Source organism: Manis pentadactyla, chromosome 14 (assembly GCF_030020395.1).
Source record: "Manis pentadactyla isolate mManPen7 chromosome 14, mManPen7.hap1, whole genome shotgun sequence".
Classification (NCBI taxonomy): domain Eukaryota; kingdom Metazoa; phylum Chordata; class Mammalia; order Pholidota; family Manidae; genus Manis; species Manis pentadactyla.
The window spans coordinates 36,620,272-36,648,039 of record NC_080032.1 but is presented as its reverse complement, the minus strand read 5'-3'; the positions used below and the strand labels follow the sequence as shown (position 1 = coordinate 36,648,039).

The following is a 27,768-nucleotide window of genomic DNA, read 5'->3' as shown; positions in this document are numbered from 1 at the left end:
TCCCGGGGCGGACGCGGGTGCGGGCGGCGGGCGCAGGCGGGCCGCACGGGGCTCGCGGCTCGGAGCCCACTCGGGTCTTCGCGCGGGCTTGGAAGGGAGCCCGGCCTTCTCCCCGAAGTGCCAAACTCGGAGGCCGCCTGTCTGAACCAGGTCCGGTCACCTGGGGCTCTCCTGGGGAAGAGGGTCGGGACCCTCAGAGCGCCGGCTGGGGCAGGAGCTCAACGCTCTGGGCCCGCTGAGTGGTCTTGGCGCATCCCGGGGCAGGGTGCTTGGTGGGCGCTGAGTCTGGGTTAATGGGTGTCATGGACACCTGGTGCTTCCCTTACCTGATCACCACATGTAAGGCCGCCTCCCTCAAAGCAAGGCTTTCTAAAGATTGGGGAGGGGAGAGGACTTTCCCCCCAACCCCCCGCCGCCGTAGTACACTTGAGAGGAATCAGGAAACGGTTACCGGGTAAAGCTTGGGTGCTCCGCGTCTTTGAGCACCAAAGGGGCTCCTTCCTGGCGCTGTGCACTCTCTCTCTTTTAGACTCAGAACTTCCCTGGGGAGGAGGCTGGGCGAGTGCATTTCCCCGGCATAGGAGGACTTGGAGGTCTAGCGGTCCCGTGATTCCCTGTAAAGTCCCCACACCACTTTATGGCTGAGAAAAGTCAGGAGCCTGTTAACAGCTAGCGGTGGCCGCCGACTTTTGAGTCTTCAACAGGAGCTAGGGGCTCATCAAGCCCCTTAGGTGCCTTTGTGCCCTCATGTAACCCACACAACAACCCTCCCTTTGAAGGTGGCTTCAGTCATCCCATTTTACACATGAAGAAACTGAGGCAAAGGGAGGGGCAGTAAATCACACCTGGGGGCGGTAGAGCTAGGATTGAAACCCTGCCCTACCTGTCTCTGGGGCCCTGCTCTTAACTGCTAAGGGGCATCCCTTCCACCATGTCTCACACACTTCCCTTTAAACTGTTGTGGAATTGAAATACGGCCTACATGAGGGTCGAGAATACGAACCAGGATGGTGCAGAAGTGAGTGAGGACTCAAACGGTTCCTCTGAGACACCCTTGGCAATACCTGAGTACATCCGGTTGCTTACTTGCTCCTCCAGAGTCTCAGACGCTTGCCAGACCTACTGAACCAATCCCAGGGGACCCAGTGCCCAGAAAGTTTGTGAAGTGTTGGCTTAGCCCATCCCCAGCTGGATCCCTCAGCTGCATTGAGGACTTTGAGAGACCCAGCAAAAAGCCGAGGTATTGAAAACACCTTTCCAGGGCCTGGCTTACAAGAATTCAACAAATATTTGCTGTGTGAGTTGAAGGAGTTGGCAGGCTCCCCTCCTCCAGCAAAGCAAACGGAAGCTGAAATGACAGAGAATGGTGTGGATTTGTACCAGGCATAATGTAAAGTGCCTGTTGTTTTCTGATTTATGATCAATATGCTCTGTGTTCCACACTTTTTCAGAAAATAGAGAAGTGAAGAAAAGTGTGAATGGCCCAGGGTGCCATCACTAGAAGTAACCACTTGATACATTGGCATGATGTGACTTTTTAGATTTTAATAAATTTTTTGAAAAAGATGGGAAAATGTAAGAAAAATTACCCTTATTACTAGCTATAGTTTTTATTTTTGACAGTTGTGTATGCACATGTTTTAGTCAAATAGCCCTACAGACAGAATATGTTGCCCCACTGTCTCTAAATCTTGTGGTACCCACTTTCAAATCTCTTAAAGCTCTAGATAACGTTTGTGGTGCCATCTCTTGAATTTTGTTTTCCAGTTGTAGGTGTTACCCACTGGCTTCCCACCCTGAAAAACAAGGCTTTAGCTCTCTTGGACCACCTCTTCCCCACCCCCACTACTAATACGTGTATCTTTCTGTCTCACTGTACTTTGGATTATGTCAGTAACTTAGTGCTGACCTCAGGACCCAGGGAACTGTTCACAGCTGAGCCATTGAGTAGCCTATGAGCATTTTTCCTTTCCTGCCCAGTTTGTTTCCCCAGAGTTTGTAAATCTCATTTTTCATTTCTTAGTTCTCTAGCCATTTAATCACTAACTTTACCTTCGTTGTAGAACTCTCAGGAAACTAAGAGACACTGGTATTCCACCAAGGTCAGCCACATGACCAACCCTCTTCGAGGGCCTCTGACCTGCCCCCACCTGTCCTGCTCACCTGGCACGGCTGACAGCCCTGGGGCCCTTGCGCCAGCACCCTGGGGGATCCTCTTCCACTGTGCCCTGGATTGGGTCCCCTTGCTTGGGGGCTGCACAGTTTTTAGTAGTTTCCTAAGAAAGGATGCATGCGAAACTGAGATTTGCATCTTTCAAAATGTACTTAATTTGACCATTACACTTAGTTGTTTGACAAGGTAAAGAATGTTAGATTGGAAATTGATTTCTTTCAGAATTTTGGAAGTATTCCTCTTATTATCTTCTAGCAATTCTGATTCTTTTTGAAAAAATTCCCATTCTTGATCCTTTTTGCTTACCCTTCTAGAACCTTGTAGAATCTTCTTTCTCCCCAGAGATCTGTAATAGTAAGGTGAGGTGCCTTCATTTGAGTTCATTATTTTCCATTTTATTGAGGACCTACTGTGTTCTCTTAATCAGGAAAACACATGTATGCTAAAAGAGATTTTTTTAATTTGATTTTTTCTTTACATTTTTCTCAGTTTTTTCCTGAAGCTTCTTTTATGCATTGTTTTCTATACATGTATCGTTCTTATAACTTTTCTCACAGATTTGTGACCTGCTCTGTTCACTTAACATACATGAGCATTTTTCAGGGTCTCAGGTTCTTTTGTTATTAGTTTTCTGTCATAAAGAAATACTGTGTTTAATTTCCTCAGTATTCTATTTTAAAGCTGAAATATTTTGTACGTTTAATAGCAGGACCATTGTAGCAATATTCCTTCTTTGTCCTTTCCACATTTGTCCAGTGATTTTCTTGAGGGAGAGTTCCTTAAAGTAGAATTATGTGTCAAGGAGTATACAAATAAGGGTTTTGTTATGTATTTTGAAGTCATCTTTCCCCAAAGTTCCATTGGTTTAAACTGTCATCAGTATGTGTGAGTTTATTAAACCAAAAATACTTTTTGTTAAATTAGAAGCACTCTTAAAATTAGGAATGCCAAGGATCATCTTAAATAATATACTGTGTTTTATTGATCTAAGATACTTTTTTGTTCATGTTCCAATGTCTGAATCAGGATGTGGCGTACAATGGGTGGTTTCTTGGAGGTAATGAAATATGGAGGTGGGACAGGTTTTTAACCAGGCGTAGGGATGCAGGTTTCAAAGTACTGCTGTCACAGCTCAGATATTAAGAGAGACCTGCCCCCAGAGGAATACTTTCTGCCTTGAAAAAACAGAACACTGATAGAATTGCTAAGAACCTGACTTCCTGCTTGAACCTGGGGACAATGAAATAGTAGAACACAAAACAGTGTTTCCCAAATCTGTTGTCAAAATCACTTGCCCTGGCTTTCTCACAGGGGTGAGTGATAGTAGCTAGCCTAGTAAAACATTTGAAATCAAATTGTAGTCATTTCCTTCCTTTTAAAATTTTATAACAGGTTAGAAGCAATTCAGTACTTAACCTGTGACTTGCAGGATGCTGTGGTCCAGCAATTCCGAGCACCTGAAGAATAAAACTGATTTGTCAGAAGCTGAGTTAGTTGCACCCTCCTATTATTGGTAACTTCAGAATGAATTAGCATCCATGTAATAATGTTAGGTCCCCTGTCATTTACTTACTGTCATGAGCAAACGCCATTAGGGAAGGGCAAATAGGGTTTACTGAAAGCTGAATCTAAATTATTCTATTATATTGAGTTCTTTTTAAAAAATAGTGAACATAGTTTCCATTTCATCAGAACAATACCTAGTCTTTGTAGAAAAATTAGAAAAATACAGTTAAGGAAAAAAAAACCCTGTAATTCTAGCCCCCATGCTGGTTCCTAAAAGGAGTGCTATCACCCCAAGTCTGGGAGGGGGTAAGATTTAAAACATTTTTTGGTTATCATGATGCCTCGAGTCCAGAATGAGCAAAGTCCTGAAGTGCATGGGACAGTCCCCAGCGGTGAAGAATTGCTTCACCAACTGCCAACAACACTATGGTCGCGCTCTGAGTGGGCCACTGTGTACCCCTTAGAGTAAACCATTCCAGAATTTCTCAAGTGGTTATGTATTATTCATCTGTAATTTTTTTCAAATGCCATCTTGTCATGATATAATGTAGCTTTTAGAAATTAAAATGAGAGTATGTTGAGTACTTTTTGGAAAACGCAGTCATTTGTAAACTGGACGTCCCGTTTGCTCCCATGGCCACCTGTGCTGGATGGCTTCCATTTGTCCTCAGCCGCTCCATGCTTCTCCACCCTGTTCTCCACCCTGACAGCTGACCTGCATGGACTATCTCCCCTCTGATGCTTCACTGGGTTCCTCCAAAGGTGGCACCAGCAGGAGGCTGTGGGGTGAGACGAGAGCAGGTTCTGGGTGTTCATTCCCTGGGATTCCTACCTGCTGGCTCCCAGCAGGTTGTCCCGTGTCCCAGACTGGAAGGCAGGCTGCCTGGCAGCGCCCTCCCACAGCGGTTTTCCCTGGCTCTGATAGCTGGGGCTGCACTATCGCTGCAGTTCTCCTGCACCCTGCTTTATAAATGACACCTTTATTAAACTCCACTCAGATTACCTAGTCTGACGGTGCCCAGAGCCTGCTGAGACCAGATAGATGAGCTTTCCTCATCAACCATACATTTCTGAGGACATTCTTAATGGCCACAGTATCCCATGAATAGCCAGGCTCCTACTGTTCAATTTATGTTTATTTTCCTTTAAAAATATTGTAATAAACATATTTTAAGCTAAAATCTTTCTGGCTGTTCTTTAATGTTTTCCAAGGAGAAGTATTGAGAATTGAATAAAAGGTATGTAAATCTTCTTTAAAGTCAAGATTATTGAGGTATACAGTAAAATTAACCTTTTCTGGTATACATTTTGGCATATGTGTGTATATATATATATATATATATATATTTTTTTTTGGTATCATTAATCTACAATTACATGAGGAACATTATGTTTACTAGACTTCCCCCATCACCAAGTTCCCCCCACAAACCCCATTACAGTCACTGTCCATCAGTGTAGTAAGATGCTACAGAATCACTACTTGTCTTCTCTGTGTTGTACAGCCCTCCCCGTGGCCCCCCCACTACATTATGTCTGCTAATAGTAATTGGCATATGTATTTTTGAAAAGCACCTTTATTGATATACCATTCATATCATAAAATTGACCTTTTTAAAGTGTACAGTTCAGGGATTTTTAGGATAGAGTTGTATAATTATCCCTAACATTTAAATTCAGAACATTTTCATCACCTCAAAAATGTTCTATTTTTGTAGCTATTAGCAGTCCCTCCTCATTCTTCCCTTCCCTCAGCCCTTGGTAACCTCTAATCTACTTTCTGTCTCTGTACACGTATCTGTTCTGGACATTTCATAAATGGCATCCTATACCATGTGGCTTTCTATCTGGCTTCTTTTGCTGAGCATGTTTTCAAGGGTCATTCATACTGTACTATGTATCAACACTTCATTCCTTTTATTGCCAAATAATATTACATTGTATTATATATGTAACATTTTGTTAATGTTAATTAACAGTTAATGGTTGTTTCCATATTCTAACTATTATGAATAAGGCTGCTATGAACCTTATGTACAAGTTTTTGTATAGACATGTTTTCCATTCTCTTGTGATTTACCGAGGAATGGAATGGCTGGGACATATGGTAACCTAGTTTAATATTTTTTGAGGCACTGCCAGACTGTTCCCAAAGTGGCTGCACTACTATACAATCCCACCAGCAGTATGAGGGCTCTAATTTCTCCATCCTCACTAAGACTTGTTATTTTCTTATCTTTTTGATTCTGGCCATCCTATAGGTTATGAAGTAGTATCTGAATGTGGATTTGTAGTTCTATAACAATTAATAATGTTGAGTAACTTTCATGTACTCAGTCATTTGCATGTCTTCTTTGGAGAAATGTGTATTCAGATCCTTTGCTATATAAAGAATTACATTAATTTCTTTTATTTTTGAGTGGTAAGAGTTCTTTACATACTCTGGATACAAGTCCCTTATCAGATACATCAATTACAGGTATTTTCTTTGCATTCTGTAAGTTGACTTTTCACTTTAAATGATGATGTCCTTTGAAGCACAAGGTTCTTAATTTGATAAAGTCCAATTTACATACTTTTTTCTTCTGTGGCTTGGGTTTGTGATATCATAGCTAAGAAGACGTTGCCTGTTGCAAGGTCACGAAGGTTTACTCCTATGTTTGCTCCTAAAGGTTGTCTAGTTCTATCTTAGATTTAAATCTATGATTCATTTTTACTTAATTTTGTATGTAGTGTGAGGTTGGGGTCTATATTCATTTGATCTAATTGTTCCAGCACCATTTGTTGAAAAGACTATTTTTGTCCCGTTGAATCATCTTGGCACCATTGTCAAAAATCAAATGACCATAAATGTGAGGGTTTACTTCTAGATTCTGAGTTCTATTCCACTGATCTCTGTGTCCATCCTTATACCAGTACCATACTGTATTGATTACTATAGCTCTGTAGAAAGTTTTGAAATCAGAAGTATGAGTGTCAAATGTATTCTTTCTTTCAAAATTTTTGGCTATTCTCTTGCCAAACACAATGGTCCCTTGCATTTCCATATGCATTTTAGTATCAGTTTGCCAGTTTATGCAAAAGAAAAAAAAAGCAGCTGGTATTTCAATATGGATTGTGTTGAATCTGTACATCGATTTGGGGAGTGTGGCCATCTTAACAAAATTAAACTTTCCAGTTCATAAACATGGGATGTCTCCTTATTTAAGTCTTCTCTAACTTCTTTTGACAATATTTTGTAGTTTTCAACATACATGTCTTAGATTTCTTTTGTTAAATTTATTCCTATTTTATTTTTTTGGATGCTACCACAAATGGAATTATTTTCTTAATTTCATTTTCAGATTGTTCATTGGTAGATCATAGAAATTCAGTTGGATTGTGTATTCTTGACCTTGTAACCTATAAGTTTGCCAACTTCACTTATTAATTCTGATAGGTTTTTTTTTTGTGGTTTGGCATGTATATTTTTAAGGCTTTTTATATTACTGCCAAGTTGTACAGAAAGGTTTATACGAATTTGCACTCTCCTAATGGTGTCTTAGTGTAAAACAGGGTTTATATCTGTGAATATTCAAACTTTCTCTTAATATTTGCCCATTCTGTTGGGGTGGTGATATTCCAAATAATAACCAGTTTGGCATAGGTACCCACTAATCAAAAGAACATAAGCTAGCATGCAGGGTAGCCTTGGGACATGTGAAAAAGAATAAATTATTTTATTTGCATTTCTGTGATTATTAGAGTTGAATATTTTAAGTTTGCTTATTAGCCATTTATTCTTCTTTTGGTAGCTTACTGTTTTGTCCCTCTACCAATTTAAAGAAATAAGGCTCACTCCTTTAAAAAATGTTTTAAAGATGTAAAAGGGAGAGAAAACTTTAAGGAAAATTACCTCACAGGAAGGTTTGGGGAATATGTTTGAATAAGGATGTTCACTTTTTAACTCTTATCTTTTTATATGGTTTAAGTTTTTTTATAATGAGAATATATGTATACACTAATATAACTAAAGAAGCTTACAGTAATATTCAAGTGTACATTGTAAAAACAAATTTCAAATCATCTATATAGAGTGAAAACTGAAAGTCTCTAAGCTACCTGCCTCACTCCATCCCTCATCTGCTCACCTTGTCCTGATATATTTACCATTCACATTTCTCTGAGACTTTTTTTCTGTACATGTGCAAATATTCAGTTAATATAAGACACAGACATACATGAATGAGTATATTATGTAACTTCTTTTTCATTTAATAATATCTTGATACTTTCCTGTACAGACATACATGAATGAGTATATTATGTAACTTCTTTTTCATTTAATAATATCTTGATACTTTCCTGTATATTTGTTGATTTGTAAGTTTTCTATATACTACAGGTATTCATTTTCTCATCTGTTGCTCATTACTGGCATCATTCATGCTGTTTTTCATCCAAATAAGTTCTTAATTTGCATGAAATCTCAACTGTTCACCTTATTTAGCCTTCTGGCATTTCCTTTGCTTCAACATGACATCCTTAGCTCCAGGGTTAAGTTCCTAATTTGTTCTTAATTTGCATGAAATCAACTGTTATCCTTATTTAGCCTTCCAGGTTTCCTTTGCTTAGCAGCCCCAGGATTGTACAAATATTTGAGGAAAATATAGAATTTATTTTTAATGTTAAAAATATTTTCTGTGGTAAGTCATAAATTCTTTTGTGTATATAAGGTAAGAATATAATTTCACCTTTTTACCTAAATCGATATCTAGTTGTCTTACCATTAATCATATCCTAGTCCCATATATGTGTGCCTACTTCTTGACCCTATTCTGTTTTATTCCTGAATCAATTCCAAACCCATTTAATTACTCTAGCTTTATCATGCATTTTATATCAAGTAGGATAAGTCACACAAAATTTTCTGTTTCTTTGCTTTTCTTGTATACTTACACTAACACAAGTGATTTTCAGAATCAATTAAAGCCCATTACCACTTTGATCAAGATTGCATTAAATTTGAGGTGTCCTTATGATATTGAACCTTATCACCTAGGAATATTGTATCTCACTGTTTAGGTCATTTTATGTTCTTGAAGTCCTAAGTTTTTTCCAGATGAATCTTATGTGTTTCTTACTAGATTTAAGTATTCCCAATTTTTGATGATTGAAATTTGTCAAAAAAGAATTGGAGTTAACAGTTTTTAATTATTTGTGTTTGATAAAAAAGCTGTTAATTTTCTTATTTAGCACTGTGTTAGCCACCTTATTTATTAGTTATAGTAGTTTTATTATTTGTAAGTAAATTAGAGTAATATCTGTGAATAAAGATTGTTATTGTTTCCTTTTTATATTTATACTTTAGTTTTTAAAAATTATCACATAGGTTAGGACTGTCTGTAATGTTGACTGATTGGGGTTATATGAATATCCTTGGCTGGCTTATAACTTTAATTGGGATGTTTTCAGCATTTAATGATAGTACAGGTTTAACTGTAGGTTCTGGTAGATATCCTTTTATTGAGTTAAGAAAGGGAAATTTAACTTTGTATCCATTTTAATCAGGAATGACTGTTGAATTCAGGGGATAGGATTTGGCAGCAGGGGAGTTGTTTATTGAGGTGATCATATGGGTTTTTGTTTCCCTCAATTTACTTGAATTCTATTAGGAAATCTAATGTTGAATCATTCTTGTACTCTTGGAATAATCTCTCCTTAGCTATAATATATTCTTTCAATGAACTCCTGGACTGTAAAACCTTTTTTTACTCTTGGATTTGATTTGCTAATGTATGTGGGGGGTTTGTTTCTATGCTAATCTATAAGACCAGTCTTTTAGATTCCATTGCTGTGGTCTATTTTGTCTGATTTCAATATTGCCCTACCAGCTTTTTTGACTAACATTTATCTGGTATGTTCTTGTCTCTGTATTTTTTTTTATTGAAGTGGGTACTTAATATTAACATTTTAAAGTGAACAGTTGAGTGACATTTAGTACATTCACAATGTTGTATGGTTTCCACTTCTGTCTACTTCCAAAACATTTTCATCTTCCCAAAAGGAAACCCTCCCTTTATTTTTTACTTTTCCCTATCATTTTGTTACAGGTACATCTTCTATATCCATCATATAACTAGATTTTATTTCTATACCCAGTCTGATAACTTGCCTTTCAATATAGAATTTTAAAACATTTATATTTATTGTGATAACTTACTTAGAATTCTTATTTTCCTTATTTTTTTTCCTGTAGTGGTTGAAAGTTGTAAGTCCTATTTTTGTTTTGTTTGGAGATACTTTTAAATTTTTACTCAAATTATTTGAACATATTTGTCTAATTATCCATAAAATTAAGATATTTAACCACACAATTCCATTCAAAAGACAGTACTGTCCTCCTTTCTGTTCTTCACCATGTACTTTGTGTTTGACAATTTTTTCTGTTTTTTTTAATAACACGTTCATTGAGATATTATTTACACACTACACGGTTCACCCATTTAAAGTGTACAACAGTGGCTTTTAGCATATTCACAGAGTTGTGCAACCATCACCACAGTGAATTCTAGAAAATTTTCATCGTCACAAAAGAAACCCCATGCACATTAGCTGTCTTTCTCCATTTCCTACAACCTATCCATCCTAGCCTTAGACAACCGCTAATCTATGTTCTGTGTAAAATGTGCCTATTTTAGGCATTTCATATAAATGGAATCCTATAGTCTGTGGTCTTTTGTGACTTACTTTTTTTTCACCTAGCAGAATGTTTTCAAGGTCCATCCATGTTGTAGTACTTTATTTCATTGTATTGTAAAATGATATATCGTTATGTGGCTATACCACATTTTATCTATCCATTCATGAATTTGTGGACATTTGAGTTGTTTCCACCTTTTAGCTATGGTTAATAATGCCACTAAGAACATTCATGGACAAGTTTTCGTGTGGACCTATATTTTCATTTCTTTTGGATATTGTCCCAGGAGTAGAATTTCTGGATCATACATTTAGCATCTGCAAAACTGTCAGGCTGTTTTCCAGAGTGGACACACCATTTTACAATCCTTAGACTACTTTTTAAAGAATGTTTTTTCAGGATCATTTCTTGCCTGTTGTCTGGAGCTTCCCACACATTACTGAACAATTATTTATATTTAACTGCAAGTTAAATTTTTTTCACACAATAATTTTTTGTGTCATTTACTTTCTTGATTTATTTTTTAATTTCAAGGTACTTCCTTAAGTATTCTTTTAGAAAGGGTTTGAATGGTTAAACTTAAAAAATTTTTGTACATCTAGAAACATCTTTCTTTTACTTTCATACTTGAATTGGTATACTTTGGTTGGTATACAATTGTAGGAAATGAAAATTTTCTTTTCATTAGTTCCTTGAAGATACTGCTTCATTGTTTTCTGGCATCTAGTATTGTAAATAAGAGGCCTAATAAGAGGCCTGTGACAGAGCTATTAGGTTCAATCCCCCCCAGGGGACTTGTCCGTTCATGACCGTGCATTCCTACAGACTTAGTTGCAGTGCACCCTTGCGTGAATGATGCCTTGCACATTATATCACCCACAAGAATATAGAAAGATGGCATAGGTGGTATACCAAGAAATTGTTGGTGGAACAGTGGTGTTATATTGGGGTGACATGGCTTGGGAAAGGCAGATTCTGCAACCATGTAAATTATACTAGAGCTTCCAGTTGATGTGGTTTGGAGTAAAAGAAGATTGTTAAACCCTCACTTGGCATTTCCTGAGTCCTAGTGGGCTCTCCCCCTGGGCAGGCAGGATGCCTGCACCTCAGTCTGAGATCATCAGGAAGACCTGAAGCCCCTCTCTCAGGACAGCTCTAGCCTGATGTTCTCTGGTGTTTCCTGCTGAGAGCGTGTCCTTTGCATCTATTCCATTAAACTGTGACCTTTGTTATATTTAAGTCTGAGGGCTTATTTTCACTAGGCTTAAATCTGCTCCACTGTGAGAGGCAGGTTCTCATTTCCTTTTAAGTAACCAAATTTTTAAAAAAATCTCCCTAGACATTTTTGGACATTTTCTCCCTATTTTTAGAGATGCATAGAGATATCTACACTACGACTGTGTGTCCAGAAAGTCATTATTTATCCATCTTCTTCAGCATTTGTTGGCTCCTATATAATTAAAATTCAAATTTCTTGTATTTCTTGCACGTGTTCTTTCTGTTTTCTCCTTCCAAAAACATCTTTATTCAATTCTGAAGTTCTAGGAGAGATTAGACTATCGTCAATATCTCCTAACTTTTCTTTCATAGTTTCTTTTTGTTCTTTTGCAGAGTTTCAAGGAAATAACACTGCCACCTCAAGTTCAGAATCAATCAGTTGAGTATGTTCTGCTCCTCAGCCCATCGTTGAATTATTTATTTATTTGGTTTTGGCTTTGACGGTTTAAATTCCCAACACTTGGTCATTCCTTTTACTTTGTAATCTGATTGTTTTTTTCTGAATCAACTTAAGAATCTTGAATATATTAAAGCTTTTCTTTGTTTATTGAGAGACCACTTCTGCTTGTTGAGGCTGTTGCTTCTCATATGACTGTTTTCCTCAATCATTTGATGATTCATGATTGTCCATTTGTACTTGTAGATGAGATGGCTAGAGGGCATTGTGCTCAGTGTGAACAAGAATCCCTGTGTCCCAGGCAGTGAATACAGGTTTTCATCACATGACATAAATTGAGTGGCATTTTTTTTAGAGGAAGGAACATACTAATGCCTGGGAGAGTCAGGGGAGTATTGGGGATCATGTAGCTGCCTGAAATTTCCCTATGATGTGTGCACATAACTTGTTGAAGCATCTGACAGTCTTGAAACTTTTATCTTGGGGGTTATTCTCAGAAGCAACTTCTGGAAGAGAGGATGGGGAGCGAATGATTAAACTTGGCAGCTTCTGAGCCTTTAAACTACTCCTTAACTACTAACTTCTGATGTTTGGGTTTATCTGAAGGTTTGTTTGGAAACTTCTTTTTGATAGGCCCTCTATTTCTTCTCCAGAGCTGAAGACTGGAAACCCCATTGCTTATCATTAGTTTGCTCCTGCATACTGCTCTTTCCAGCTTTTCAGCACTACTATGTAGTTTAAAATTATTTGCACGGGGTTTTTTTCTGTCCTTTTAGTGGGTTTAGAAAGAATGAAGAGGTGAACATACAAGTCTAGTCAGCTACACTGAAAGAGAAGTTCAGCTGTTTCATTATTCAATGATACTTTTTATGTGTATAAGGAACATTGATCTTTTTTTGTTGCAAATATTTTTCTAGCCTATCATGCCTTAATTTTATGTATGGTGATTTTATTTACAAAAATCTAAGATTTATATTCAAACCTATCAGTTTTACTTTTCTTCCACATTCAGTGTCACACTTAGAAAGTTCTCCTTCACAAACAAAAGTAAATATAATTACTTACATGGTAATATTTAACCTATATTTTTCTTTTGGTACTTCTTAATATTTAACCTTCATATTGAAATTTATTGTAGCAGAAGGCATAAAGTTGGGCTCTAATTTTGTTTTCAGATGTCTATCATTGTTCCCACATAATACATAGGTAAATCTATTCTTCATTCACTAATTTGGGTAGCTTCCTTCTGTTCATTTACTTAATTCTTGTACCTACTTGGGCTCAACTGTGTACTTTTTAGTCTATTCTTGTTTTCGGTCTCATGTTTTAACACCTGCAGTTCTAAAGTACATTTTAACATCTAACAGGATAAAACACCCAGTCATAATTTTTTATACTTTTTTTAAAAGTCATATAGTGCTGTGTCCCCCTTCTTCTGTTGAACTATATTGACATTTGGTTGGATTTTTATATAATACATAGATTAATTTTGGGAAAGGGATTTACAGAACTTCAGATTCTAAGAAGAAAACTTCTTACTTATTTCCTTGTCTTCGGTTATGTCTCAATAGATTCTTAAGCTCCTCAAGATCTTTTCCAGTGTAGAATGCGTGGGTTTTATGGTGTAAATTAGTAATGCATATCTTCTTTATTCAGTCATCAACTATGTATTAAATATTTGTGTGTCAGTGTCTGTGTCTAGCATTTAGAATATGGTGGTAAATAGTAAAATAGTACTGTTGCTCCAGGAGAGGTTCCCCACCCTGGGCAAGTTGCTTATGAATTTGATGAGACTGAATAAAGGCAAGGGCGAGAAGTTGGGGATTTAGAAGGGGGTTTATTCTCACAGAAGTAGGTTTCAGTCTCTCCTTGCTACCCACTCTCCCCAGCCTCTCACTCCTTCCCCCATTCCTGGGGGAGGGACTCTGTAGGCAGGTCTCTGGTGACTGGCGGATGCCTGACCAATTATGTAATAGGAACTGAGGGGAGGTGACCTCCCCTGGGCAGGTACTCCTGTGACTGACCAGTGGTTCTATTGCCAATAAGCATCCCATAAATGTACAAACAGGCTCTTATTATATACACAATGGGTGCTATTTAGGCCAGGCGGGAATCCTGGTGAGAACGTTCTGTTTTCCCCACAAGTACCTTTCTATTTTTATTTAAACAGATCAATGAGAGGATGTAAGACATCAAAAGAAAAAGGTGGTAGGAAAGTATTGAAGGATACTTTTTTAAAAACTTCAAGTTTTCAAATTTGAGCTGAAATTCAAAAGGCATTTATTTCTACAGGCCTTTGGTCATCTCCCAGATTTAAATCTAAAATTTAACAGATACAAAATACACCTCATTTCTTTTTTTCCTAAGATTTATGACTAGAGCCATTCCCAGGAAGATGGCAGTACTTTTTTTTTGGCTGAACATTTTGTCATTAATTTTCAGTTAAAATTAAATGAATTTTCACATTTATTACCTCACTTGATATTAAGGCAGCCCCAAGTTTTGAGGAATCTCTTCTTTAATTTCCATTTCTAGTTGAACCATGATTTGAGGAAACAGTTCTTAAATTACACATAAATGACAGTGAGAAGCTGAAAGGTTTTCCTCTAAGATCGGGAACAAGACAAGGATGCCCAATCTCCTCACTTTTATTCAACATAGTTGTGGAGGTCCTCGCCATGGCAATCAGACAACACAAAGAAATAAAAGGCATCCAGATTGGCAAGGAAGAAGTCAACTGTCCCTGTTTGCATATTTTGTGCATAAAAAACCCTAAAGAATCCACTCCCAAACTACTAGATCTAATATCTGAATTCAGCAATGTTGTGGGATACAAAATTAATACACAGAAATCTGTTGCATTCCTGTACACTAACAATGAACTAGCAGAAAGAGAAATTAGGAAAACAATTCCATTCACAGTTGCATCAAAAAGAATAAAATACCTAGGAATAAACCTAACCAAGGAAGTGAAAGACTCTGAAAACTACAAGACACTCTTAAGAGAAATTAAAGAGGACACTTATAAATGGAAATTCATCCCATGCTCTTGGCTAGAAAGAATAGTATTGTCAAAATGGCCATCCTGCCTAAAGCAATATACAGATTCAATGCAATCCCTATCAAAATACCTATAGCATTCTTCAATGAACTAGAACAAGTAGTTCTAAAATTCATATGGAATGACAAAGACCCCAAATAGCCAAAGCAATCCTGAGAAGGAAGTATAAAGCAGGGGGAATTACGCTCCCTGACTTTAAGCTCTACTACAAAGCCATAGTAATCAAGACAATTTGGTACTGGCACAAGAACAGACCCATAGACCAGTGGAACAGAATAAAAAGCCCAGATATAAACCCAAGCATATATGGTCAATTAATATATGTTAAAGGAGCCATGTATATACAATGGGGAAATGACAGCCTCTTCAGCAGCTGGTGTTGGCAAAACTGGACAGCTACATGTAAGGGAATGAAACTGGATTATTGTCTAACCCCATACACAAAAGTAAACTCAAAATGGATCAAAGACCTGAATGTAAGTCATGAAACCATAAAACTCTTACAAAAAAATATAGGCAAAAATCTCTTAGAGATAAACATGAGCAACTTCTTCATGAACATATCTCCCCAGGCAAGGGAAACAAAAACAGAAATGAACAAGTGGGACTATGTCAAACTAAAAAGCTTCTGTACAGCAAAGGACACCATCAGTAGAACAAAAACACATCCTACAGTATGGGAGAATATACTCATAAATGACGTATCCAGTAAGGGGTTGACATCCAAATTATATAAAGAGCTCATGCACCTCAACAAACAAAAAGCAAATAAGCCAATTAAAAAATGGGCAGAGGAGCTGAACAGACACTTCTCCAAAGAAGAAATTTAGATGGCCAACAGGCACATGAAAAGATGCTCCACATTGCTAATCATTAGAGAAATTCAAATTAAAACCACAATGAGATATCACCTCACACCAGTTAGGTTGGCCACCATCCAAAAGACAAACAACAACAAATGTTGGTGAGGATGTGGAGAAAGGGGAACCTTCCTATACTGCTGGTGGGAATGTAAACTACTTCAACCATTGTGGAAAGCAGTATGGAGGTTCCTCAAAAAACTCAATAGAAATACCATTTGACCTAGGGATTCCATTCCTAGGAATTTACCCTAAGAATGCAGGAGCCCAGTTTGAAAAAGATACACGCACGCCTATGTTTATTACAGCACTATTTACAATAGCCAAGAAATGAAAGCAACCTAAGTGTCCAACAGTAGATGAATGGATAAAGAAGAGGTGGTACATATACACAATGGAATATTACTCAGCCATAAGAAGAAAACAAATCCTACCATTTGCAACAAGATGGATGGAGCTGGAGGGTGTTATGCTCAGTGAGGTGGGCCGGGCAGAGAGGGACAGGTGTCAGGTGATTTCACTTATCTGTGGAGTATAAGAACAAAGAAAAAACTGAAGGAACAAAATAGCAGCAGACTCACAGAACCCAAGAATGGACTAACAGTTGCCAAAGGGAAAGAGACTGAGGAGGATAGGTGGGAAGGGAGGGACAAGGGGGAAAAAGGGGCATTACGATTAGCACACATAATGTAGCCGGAGGTGGGGGACAAGGGAAAGGCAGTATATACAGAGAAGACAAGTAATGATTCTATAGCATCTTACTATGCTGATGGACAGTGACTGTAATGGGGTATATGGGGGGGACTTGATAATAGGGGGAATCTAGTAACCATAATGTTGTTAAAGTAATTATACATTAATGATATCAAAATAAAAATAAGAAAAAACAAATCCCATCTAATTGCTTCTTCCTCTTTCATAGTCACCCATGTGCTTCATGGTAGAATCCCCCTTCTCTGGGAAAGCAGGATATCCATTGTCTTGGTCAAGGTTCAGTTGCAGATGACAGCATCCACTCTAGCTCGATGAAGTAGCAAGAGATTTATATGGCTCCCAACATTTTTGGTAGGGCTGGAGGAGCAGGTTCTAGGTTGAGCTTCTAGCCAAATCCCAGAATCACACCACAGAACTGGCCTATCATAGGCAAGAAGGACAGTGGAGCAGAATGTACTCTGTAAGTCCGGGGAAAAGAAATCCCGGGGGAAGATACCTCCCAAAACCGAAATCAGTCAAAGGGAGAAACAAAGTTTAAAACCCGTTTATTGCTTACAAACTGCAGTCCAGGGCCGTCTCTCTCCCCTGCTCCGGAAGGAAGCAAGCCAGCAAGCTTGCCCCTCCCTTTAAACTCTCAGGTTCAGACACGCCCTTGGTTGCCCAGGTAATTACCCGTTGACATGGAGATAAACTTCTCTCCACCCCTGAGGATAAGTAAATGCACTAAGCCAGGCGAGATATCCTAGAAGTGTTACAGTTTTACCATTACCCACAACTCACAACTGACAGGTCCTGGACCGCCATGGACTCCTTTGTGACACACTGCCCCAAGTGGTTGTCTCCTGACTTTTTCTCTCAACTCCTTGGCTGAGTCCACAAGTGGGAACACAGAAGCGGCCAAGAATGTCTTCTAGCCTTATGATGTTGTCTTTTGCCTTCTAAGTCTTGGATGAGTGTGTCTGCCAGAGATTCCCTGTGTGGAACCTGAGCTATAGTCTGGTTTTCCAGCCTCTAGTGAGCACTAAGGCATACTATACTGCAAGGGGAACAGAGTTGAGTGGCTCGGCATATAGTACTTACTTTATCCACTTTCATTGGATTCCACTAGGATCACTGTGTTGGAGGTGGAAAGCCTCCTGGGATTTGCATACTTTTAGAACATTCTAAGGACATGCCCTTTTACAGTCTAGACATGCATTTGATTTCTAGCTCTGTGACCTTCACAACTGACCTAATTTCCTGAACTTCCATCTATAATAGTAAGGGTGACTTCACAGTTAGCAGAAGATAAAATGAGCTAAAATACATGTAAGCCTTGCCCCAGAGGTAAATATTAGTTTCTTCTTTGGGTAAATGTAGATCTGTATCTTCCCTTCTCCTCATAGTACATCCAGACTTTGCAGAGTAATCCCATTTGGACAGAACAGCATTTAGAATGAGTGGCCATGGTTTAGCTTCTAGTGAGTTTTCATACCTCGCCAAGAGCATGAACATAGAATTTAATTTAGCCTCTGTGATACTTTGACTCCAGGGGAAAATCCTGCGGCAAAATACCTTTGAAACCAAACAGTCAAAGGGAGAAATAAAGTGGGTGAAACCCAACTATTTCTTAAAATTGTCCTGTGTCTCTTGACTCAGCTGCAGAAGAGAGAGCTCCACCCAACCTCTTCTGTCCAGGTAAGTCCTCACTCACCTTTGTAATTACCTATTGATATGGAGATGATTACTTCTCTCCATCCCTTGGAAACACCTAGTGATATGGAGTTGCACTAAAGCCAGGCTTGAGAGATGCTGGAATTATTGCAATTTTACCCACAGATAGGTACCGAGGTTAGGATTAGGAGTATTCCTTTAAGAAAGCTTACAGGCTACAAAGAACCATAAAGGCCTGCTTATATTAACTTTCAATCATCATAATAACAGAATGATGTAGTCACAGGTGTGAATGAGGCCAGTTTTGTTGGTGCAGTGGGAAGATTCCATCAATTTATGTTCCTGTGTAGACTTTACTCAAGTTCTAAAAAGCCATGGGGTGGGTCAGTTTTCTGGAGGTCTGAGGTTAATGACCTGTTTTGGAAAAACATGCAAAGCTCTGACCTTGCTTCTTATCTTGCTTACCCTTGCCTTCATCTACCCAAAATCTAATTATAAGAGGTACCACCTGGGGAGGGTGCAATTCAGAGGAGAAAGACATCTTTATTGTTGATTTATGAACTGCCTTGTTTCTGGAAAGGTTTTAAAGGATGCTACAAGAAATCTTTATCAATCAAGGATTGATAAGCATCAAAGATCACTTAGAAAAAGAAAAACTTTATCTGAAGTACTAAGCCTTGAGCAGACTTGAAGGGGCATTCTTGAATAAGATTCTTTAGAAACAGCAGCCGTATTGCCTGACGTTGAGCACAGCAGTCAGAACGAGAAAATTTCAAGGACTTGTCAGCTTTAGATTTACTTTAAGGGAAAGAAAAGTCTGTGCTTTGAGGCCCTGGCCCTCTTGTTTCATGGGCCCAGAAATTTCCTTAGTGATGGAGATGTTTGAGGAAATCTACAATAGCTGCATTTAATATTCTACTAGCTTATGTTTTGGAAATCATGTCTAAGGTTCCTTTAACTGTGACATGAATCTTGAGCGATTTTCCTCCTATTCATTCACATCTCAAATCATGAGCTTATGTTCACACTGCCCTGGGAAGCTAATGTTGGATTTTTTAACTTGCCTTTATGTGATTAGGTTCATTTAGTGAAAGGTGGAAAACTGAAGCTTGATTAACTAGGTCACTGGTTAATACCAAGCTGGCTTAGCTGCCCACCTGTGGAAAGGGAGCTCACTTCGAGGGTGGTATTTTGAGTCCTCTCTCAAAGCACTTGAAAAGGTGGAGGTGTTGGAAAACCCCATCTGGGGAGGTCTCCCTGTGCACTGGGTGAGACCTCAACCCTGGGAAAGGGTTCTTGACTCTGGTTGAGAAAGAATTCATGAGCAGGTTGAGCACATACAAGCAAAGAGTAGTTTAGTAAAGCAAAGTACACACTCAAGGGAATGCAGGTGGTCTGCAGAGTTGAGTAGGATGTGGGGCTCCGGTTGGGTGGTCTTACAGCTGGAGCTTAAGCAGAGGTGGAATATTCATCGGGATAGGTGGGGCTCTCTGGGAATAGGGAGGGAATTTCTCCCGAACTAGAGTCTAACACCCTCTTTTTGTCCTTAGATGTCTGCCTCAACTCTCATGGCACCAAGGAGTGTGATTTTTAGTATGCTAATGAACGTATACTGTATACGCTCATTAGTATACTGATTTTGAGGTGAAGTCAGGATCAACCTCTCTTCCATGTTGAAACCAGCTAGTTTAGGCAGGTCTGGTATCTATACCCTCCCTTCCCACATCCGGAAAGAACAGTTTACAGGGAATATTTAGAATATAAACAAGCATCTAGCCAAATGTAAACACTGGCCAAAGTCCCCAACTCCCTCCCTGCTCATGTCTGGCTATCTACCTACTATAACAGAGGCACAATTGTTCAGTTGCTGACTTGCATAACTGAGAAGTTGGGAGGTGTCTTCTGCATACTTGTAACCATACCCCTGGAACTAAGATTCCTTACAACTTTTTTGCATGTGAAATATCATATGCTACTATAGCCTACATATGATTTAAAGAATAATAAAAAAGCAACTGTATGCCAACCACTTAGTTAAAGAAATAGAACTGTACTATATCTTAGAGGCTCCTTGTGTTTCCTGCCCACTTTCCCAGAGGTAACCACTCTGCTGGTTTTGTATTCTACAAAGTTCAAGGTGTTCTGGCCACTGTTTAGCTTTGACTCATTTTGAACTTTACAAATATAGAACTGCATGATATTTTCTTCTTTGACTTGCTACTTTTCATTCATCATTGAATGTTTTCCGTGTTGGTACATGTTACTGCTCATTAACTCCTAAAGTTGTGTCATATTCTGTTATATGAATGTACCATAATTCACCTCTTCTGTGTTAGCCACCTGGATTGCTTTCAGAATGATAAGTTTTCCTTTTTTAATTTCTCATCCTTCTTTCTCCTGTTTGAAAGCTGTTCTCTGTCTATTCTTTTAGTGGCTTCTCTAGCTATCTTGACATACATAGTTAGTCTTTTATACAAAATTAATCAATATTTTTACCTTGCTCCTAGACAAAAACAAAGACCTCAGAACTATAATTCAGATAATATCCCTCACAATTTATAATATTTTCTAGTTGTTTACTTCTGTCCTCTTTTCCACCTACAAGTTAGGCATTCTAATTGTTGTATACTGTCAATTTAGTTTTATCCACAATCCACATAGTTGTCAGATAGCTTTGCTCATTGGCCCTTCTTATATCTCTGACCTACCTTCTGTTTTTGTTTTCCTGAAAAATCTTTTTCTTCCTCATTCTAGCAAGATAATTACATAGGTTATAGAATTCTGAGGTGGCAGTTATTTCTGTCTCCATCCATTGAAGGTGTCACTCTTTTGTCTTACTGGTTTCCATGGTTGCCATGAAGCTGGCAGTCAAATAGCAATTGGCTGTTCCTTTTTAATTTAGCTGCTTTTGCTTTTAAAATTGTCTGTCTTTGTAAACATCAGTCATGTTGAAGGGTATCTTTTATTCATCCTTGGGTTTAGGAGGGATTCTTGGATCCAGTTATCTTTCAACAATATTATAAGATTCTCAGCCATTAAGTCTTGAACTCTTGGAAATGCTGTCTTTTTCATTTTATTTCATCTCTTTCTGAAACTAATTAGATGTCTATATGATCTTCATACTGTTTCTTCCATGTTTTTTAAATTGATAATTTTCAACTCTGTGTTCTTGGGCTATTTTATTTATTTATTATTATAGCTTCCATTTTTATAGTTCTTTCTTTAGCTGTACAATTGTTAATTTCAATCTTCTTACATTTCTAGAAATTCTTTAACTTCGTCAGATCTACTTTGCTCTTCATAGCCTACATACACTCAGAACTAACATACACGAGAGACAGAGTGTAGCTCTAAGTTGAAAGGGATTTCCCCTCTCTCCCCAGTGCCAAGACTGAGATGACTGTTATTTTGCTATTCGACCTGGATAATGAGTTAATTTCTTGTCTTCCCTCACATTGAAGGGATGGTCCTTTAAGATCCCAGCTCTACTTAGGGGGCGATTTCTTGTTAGATTTTTTCATCCCGGGTGGGCCCTTGTCTTTAATTGGCTGCCACAGTCAAGCACCAAGCTGGAAATTTGACAGAGAATTTGAATAGCAATTTCTCAAAAAAAAAACCAACCCCAAAACCAAAAATCAGAGGGTCAATAAGCATATGAAAAGGTGCTCTGTATCACTAATCTCCAGGGAAATACAAATCAAAAGCACAATGAGATACCACTTCTACCCAGTCTAGGAAAGTTATAATTAAAAAGACAGACATCACAAGGGAAATTGGAACCCTTGTGTATTGCTGTTAGGACTGTGGAATGGTGCAGCTACTTTAGAAAATAATCTGCAGGAAAACAAGTCCTACCATTTGCAACAACATGGATGGAGCTGGAGGATATGATGCTCAGTGAAATAAGCCAGGCAGAGAAAGACAAGTACCAAATGATTGCCCTCATTTGTGGAGTATAACAACAAAGCAAAACTGAAAGAACAAAACAACAACAGACTCACAGACTCCAAGAAGGGGCTAGTGGTTACCAGAGGGGAGGGGTGGGGGAGGGTGGGTGGGGAGGGAGGGAGAAGGGAATTGAGGGGTATTATGATTGGTACACATGGTATGTGTCGGGGGTCAGGGGGAAGACAGAGTAGCACAGAGAAGACAAGCAGTGACTATGGCATCTTAGCTACACTGATGGACAGTGACTGCAGTGGGGTATGTGGGGGACTTGATAATATGGGTAAATGTAGTAATCATAATGTTTTTCATGTGAAACCTTCAGAAGAGTGTATATCAGTGATACCTTATTAAAAAAAAATTCTGGCAATTTCTCAAAAGGAAAACAAGGTAAGCATTTGACCCAGCAATTCCATTCCTAGGTAGAGTCCCAAAATAGTTTAGTGAAACATGTTTCCACTTTAAAACTGTACACAAATATTCATAGCATCATTATTCCTAATGGCCAAAAGGTGAAAACAACCCAAAGGCCATCAACTGCTGAAGGGATACACCAAATATGGTCTGTCCATCCAGGGGAATATTATTTGGCAGTAAAAAGGAATGAAGTACCTATAGCTGCTGCAGTGTGGACGACAGTTGGAAACATAATGACAAGTGAAAGAAGCCAGACATAGAAGCCCACATGTAAGATTCCAAATATATGTAGTATCAAGAATAGGTAACTCCGTTAGCAACAGAAGGTCAATTAATGCTTGCCAGAGCTGGGAGAGAGAGAGAGAAGGGAACTGATAACGGGTTTCAGATTTCCTTTTGAGATGATGGCAATGTTCTGAAATTAAATAGTGATGATGAATACACAGCTCTGTGAATCTACCAAAAATCACTGAATCGTACACTTTAAAAAGGTGAATGTTATGATATATGAGTTAGATCTCAAAAAGGCTTTAAAAAAAAAACCTTTAAATCCCTTCTTTCCTTGATGTTGGGGTTACTGTCCTTAATCTGTACCCTCGTCTGGTGGGTGTGCTCCTCATCGCCTTCCCCGGTGCCTCCTTGTCGCCCCAGCTCTGAACAGTGGAGTGCCAGGAACACCCGAGGCCTTGGGACAGTCCTCAGGTCTATATGCCCCCATTCCCCCAGTGGCTTCCAGAATCATGGCTTTAAACTGTCCATGTCTGTGGCTCCTCAGACCTCCCCTGGAATCCTACGTTTGTATGTGCTGACTGACACACTCTCTCTCCTTGTCTCATGCAGCTCAGCACTAAGGACCAATTTTGGGAAAATACAGGGGACAGAGAAGCATGTTAAACAAACCTGTGAGAATGTAGTCAGCAAAAGCCAGACTTTCAATAGGACAAATGACCTAATTTCTTAAAAAAAACTATTTTAAAGAGCAGACAAGGCGTAATGCAGAAGAAGCCTGTAGATTAAGAGAGACGCATGAGGTACATGTCATTCATTTGCATGTATGGACCTTATTTGGGTACTGTTTCAAACAAAACAGTTTAAAAATGTGATACAATCAATTTGAGTATTGATAAGGATTGATATTAATTACTGTTAACTTTTTTTTTTAGTTGTGGTAGTCATGATTTGGTATATTAGGAGAAAAGGTAAAAAAAAAAAATCTACCCCAAAGTTATCAGGTCTCACCTCCCCCAGTATTCCCACCTTCAGCCAAGCTAATCCTGTCTTGTCTCATTTTTGCAGTTGTCTCTTAACTGATCTCCTGCTTCTATTCCCAGTCCCACCTCCCAGTCTAAATTCTTAACAGAGAGATACTGCTCAGATGTGTCGTATTGTGCGACCTCCTGTCTCACTGGAGAAAGAGGCAAAGCCTGTCCAGTGCGAGGACACCACGTCCTGCTCCCCTCCTCAGCCTGCCATCCTGGCCTCCCTGTGCCTGCCTTATTTTTCTCCATTAACATTTATCTCCATCTGACTCGTGGGGTTTTTTTCTTTTTTGGTCTGATACTCCCACTAGCATGTGAGCCATGTGACAGCAGAGACGGTGTATTGTTCATTCCTGTATCCCTGGGGCTTTCAAGAGCTCCTGGCATATAACAGGCACTAAATAAATGTTTGTTCAAAGAAAAAAAAAAATCTTACATGGGGAGATGCTGGGGGCACTAGGAAAAAAAGTGTTACAAAGGTTCCTTGGCAGCAAGGGGCAGTAATGGAAAGAGTTGAGAATCAAAGCCTTTGCCCAGTCTGTGGGCAGCACCATCACCCAGGGCCTGTTCTTACTCTTGTTACTGTGTTTTCCTTTCCTCTTCCCATCGCAGGACAGTCTGGGCTGTTTTAGCTTTGACACCCACATGTCATACAGTAAAACTTGGCTAATAAGCTCTCCCAGGGGAAAGGCTACTTGAACTTCTTTTCAGACTGACCCAGGCTCAGGGCTCTCCCTGTGCAGCTCACATGCCACCAGGCTGGTGGGGACTCAGGGGCCATTGGCCACTGTGCCCTGGAGGTGGAGACAAGCCCCCACCCACAGAGGGTGTCAGAAGTGGCAGCCCACAGCAGGGGAGTTAGCTTCCCTCTGGAGCCTGCTGGGCGGCTGACCGTCGTGCAGACTGTCCCCCAGGGCTGGATTCCCACCCTCCCTGACTCCCAGGATTCATCTGAATGCCAGAAATGCCTTCACTATGTTTCGCACATGTGCACGAACCCCACTTTGACAACAGAGAGGCTCCGAGGAGAATTACGACAGAGTGAAGGCAATCCATGCGGAGGCTCAAATCTCCACGAGTTTGTGGCCAGAAAACGATGGTCTAGGTGTGTGGAGGCACCTTTGGTACTTTCCTGAAACTCTGTTGGTTATTGTTCACTGAGCATTTTATTTATGGCCCATTTCTTTCCAAGAAGGGTCTGAAGTACTTTTACGAGTATGTGTAACCCCCACACACAAGTGTCCACTTAAGTGTAATGAAACAGAAGGGGCAAAAAACTCTACCTGAGCAGGTGAGCCCACCAGCTAAGAACCGGGCCTGTGGTGGCTGGTCAGGCAGGCCCACTTTCTGCCCCGGCTCAGGGAGCCTGCCTTCCTTAGCACTCTTACTGTTCCCTTTATTCATCACATTGTATTCTTCATTGAAAAATCTAAGTGATTCTACAGCATCGTTTTAAAAATGGGTATAGGACTTCTGATAGACACTCAAGTGACTCGTGTCTGTCCTCACCAGTGGCCTGTGATCCCAGCTCATAGAGGCCCCCAACTATGTCTGTTCATCCCCATACTCCAGTACATGGAAGACAGGAGGATCTTAGTAAATATTTTATCGGTTAAATGAATGGTGTGACAGTTCTCGCTGGAAGGAAGGAGCCAGCCTATTGTTGGGAGAGTTTATTTTTTTCCTCCTGGCTCTATTTTGAGAGTTCTCACGGCAACAGATACATCCGGAATGCTGACCGGTGTCCTAGATCTTGTTCTCAAGAAAACTTGGGAGAAACTTCAGACACAGGCTCCGTGTGGCCTTCGCTTGCAGAGGGAGAGTGGAAGGCCTGACTGTGAAGGCTGCGCTGGTTCCGAGGAGGAGAGTCAGAGGTCCCTGTAATGCAGTCTCCACACGCAATCTCGGGTGCTCTGACCTGATCCAGCTGAGGTTTATAGCCCTCTGGGTGGGTGGGGTCAGTCCCTAAGCACTGCTGCTTTCCGGCAGCAGTGGGTGCACGCGGAAGGTGGTTGGGTTTGAAGTTTTGTAATACAGAAGGAAGGAACAGGGCCTTGCATGCCATTTTACGCAAGTATATACCCCCTTGCCCAAAAAAGAGTATATGCAAAGGTGGGTAAACTCCATGTAAGCTCGTAGACTAGTCAAGTGTGTTGTACCCGTATCGGTGTCCTGGTTTTGTTAATGTAAGATGCCACAACTGGGAGAAGCTGGTTGCTGGGTACACAGGACCTCTCTTCAGTAGTTTTGCACCTTCTTAGGAGTTTGTGATTGTTTGCAATTAAAACATTTTTTAAAAAAGCAGGATCCTTGGCAACAGAGGTAGACTCAGGCCCACAGTGCCCTGTGCTGACTCGTACCTCACTTCTCTTAGCACTTGTCACTGTTGGTAACTACATATTTTCTTTGCCTGTCTTCCCTTGAGAATATAAACTCCTTGAAAGCAGAAGCTGTACCCATTGCGTTCACCGCCAAGTTCTCTGCACCTAACAGTGCCTGCCACCCACTGTTTGTTCTCAACTGTTGGAGTGAAGTTAGCACAGGTGAATTAAATTCTCTGAGACTGTGGTAGCCTTGCGGCACTAAGAACAGTGTCACCTCCTCTGGTCATTGGGAGAATTAAACGTATGTATGTAATGGAAGTAAATCAGGGCCTGCTGGAGAATAAATGCTCAGCTCTGGGTGTTGTAGACTTTCCCATAAAGAGCCAGACAGCAGATGTGTTAGGCTTTGCAGGCAATACAGTAATGGTTACAACTAGCCCTCTCTGCCACAGTGGCCAGAAAAGCAGTTACAAAGAGTATGTAGATGAGTGAATGTGGCTGTGAACATTGGACCTTGAATTTCATACAGTTCTCCTGTCACAAAGCATTCTTCTTTTCTTCAACCATTTGAAAGTTAAAAAACCACCCTTAGCTCGTGAACCATACAGAAACAGGCAGTTGGTGAGATTTGTCCTGCAGGCCAGTTTGCTCACTCCGGGAGGCCCTGCTGTGCTGAGAAAGCCCATGCTCCGTATTGCTGGCCACAGGCACAAGCCATGGTAACCAGATAGTTTGGTGGCAAAGTTAATGTTTCCGTGCAAAAGGAGATATGCATGGCTCCTCTCTGCACAGGGAGGAGGGCCGCTCCTGTGGCCTAAGTAAACCCAGCATGAATTTGTCTTTAGGAAGCTCCATTTCCATGTGAGGATTTAACAGAAACCCTCTCAGCTCTAGGCACCTTCTCTAGGCTAACTTGTCTGGTGGAAAGGTCAGTTAGATTGGGGCTCAAACCCTCCGGAACAGCCTCTCTGGCTCTGTGAGCTTGAGCAAGTCACTCAGATCCTCTGACACTCCGTTGCCACCACTTTGAGATCGGAATGGTGGTGCATAGTGGAGGCAGGGTGTGGCTGCTTTGCATCCCTTATTTTGGGCCAACAGATGCCCATCTGTTCCCTTTGCTGCCTAAAGTAGTTGTTTGCTGATAACATTGACAGGTTGCTTTGAGAACAGACACAAAACAATACATTAAGGTACCAGGGATTTACCACCATTTTTATTGGTCATCTTCTATAATTTTGGTACCTAGATGAGGGAAGGGTGTTCCTCTCTAGAATGGAATTAGGTTAAGATTGGCTCCATTCTTTTAGACACATACACACACAACCGTTCTTTTCCCACAATTTGAAGTTTTTCTTTAGTTTCTAGTCTTTATCAGAATTATCATGACACATAGTCGTCATACATTTATTTTTTTCAAGTTTAAGTTTTACTTAAACTTCCCGGATATTTTGTTCCTAACCAGGTTGAGGGCAATGTGGTGCTTCTTTTAGTCTTAAAAT

At 39.8% G+C, this 27,768-nt stretch overlaps 1 protein-coding gene across 3 annotated transcripts in view; it reads left to right on the top strand.

Moving 5' to 3' along the window:
* The window catches only part of CMTM8 (CKLF like MARVEL transmembrane domain containing 8), an 89,044-nt gene that overhangs the window by 651 nt on the left and 60,625 nt on the right, over positions 1-27,768 (top strand). The window lies entirely within an intron of this gene.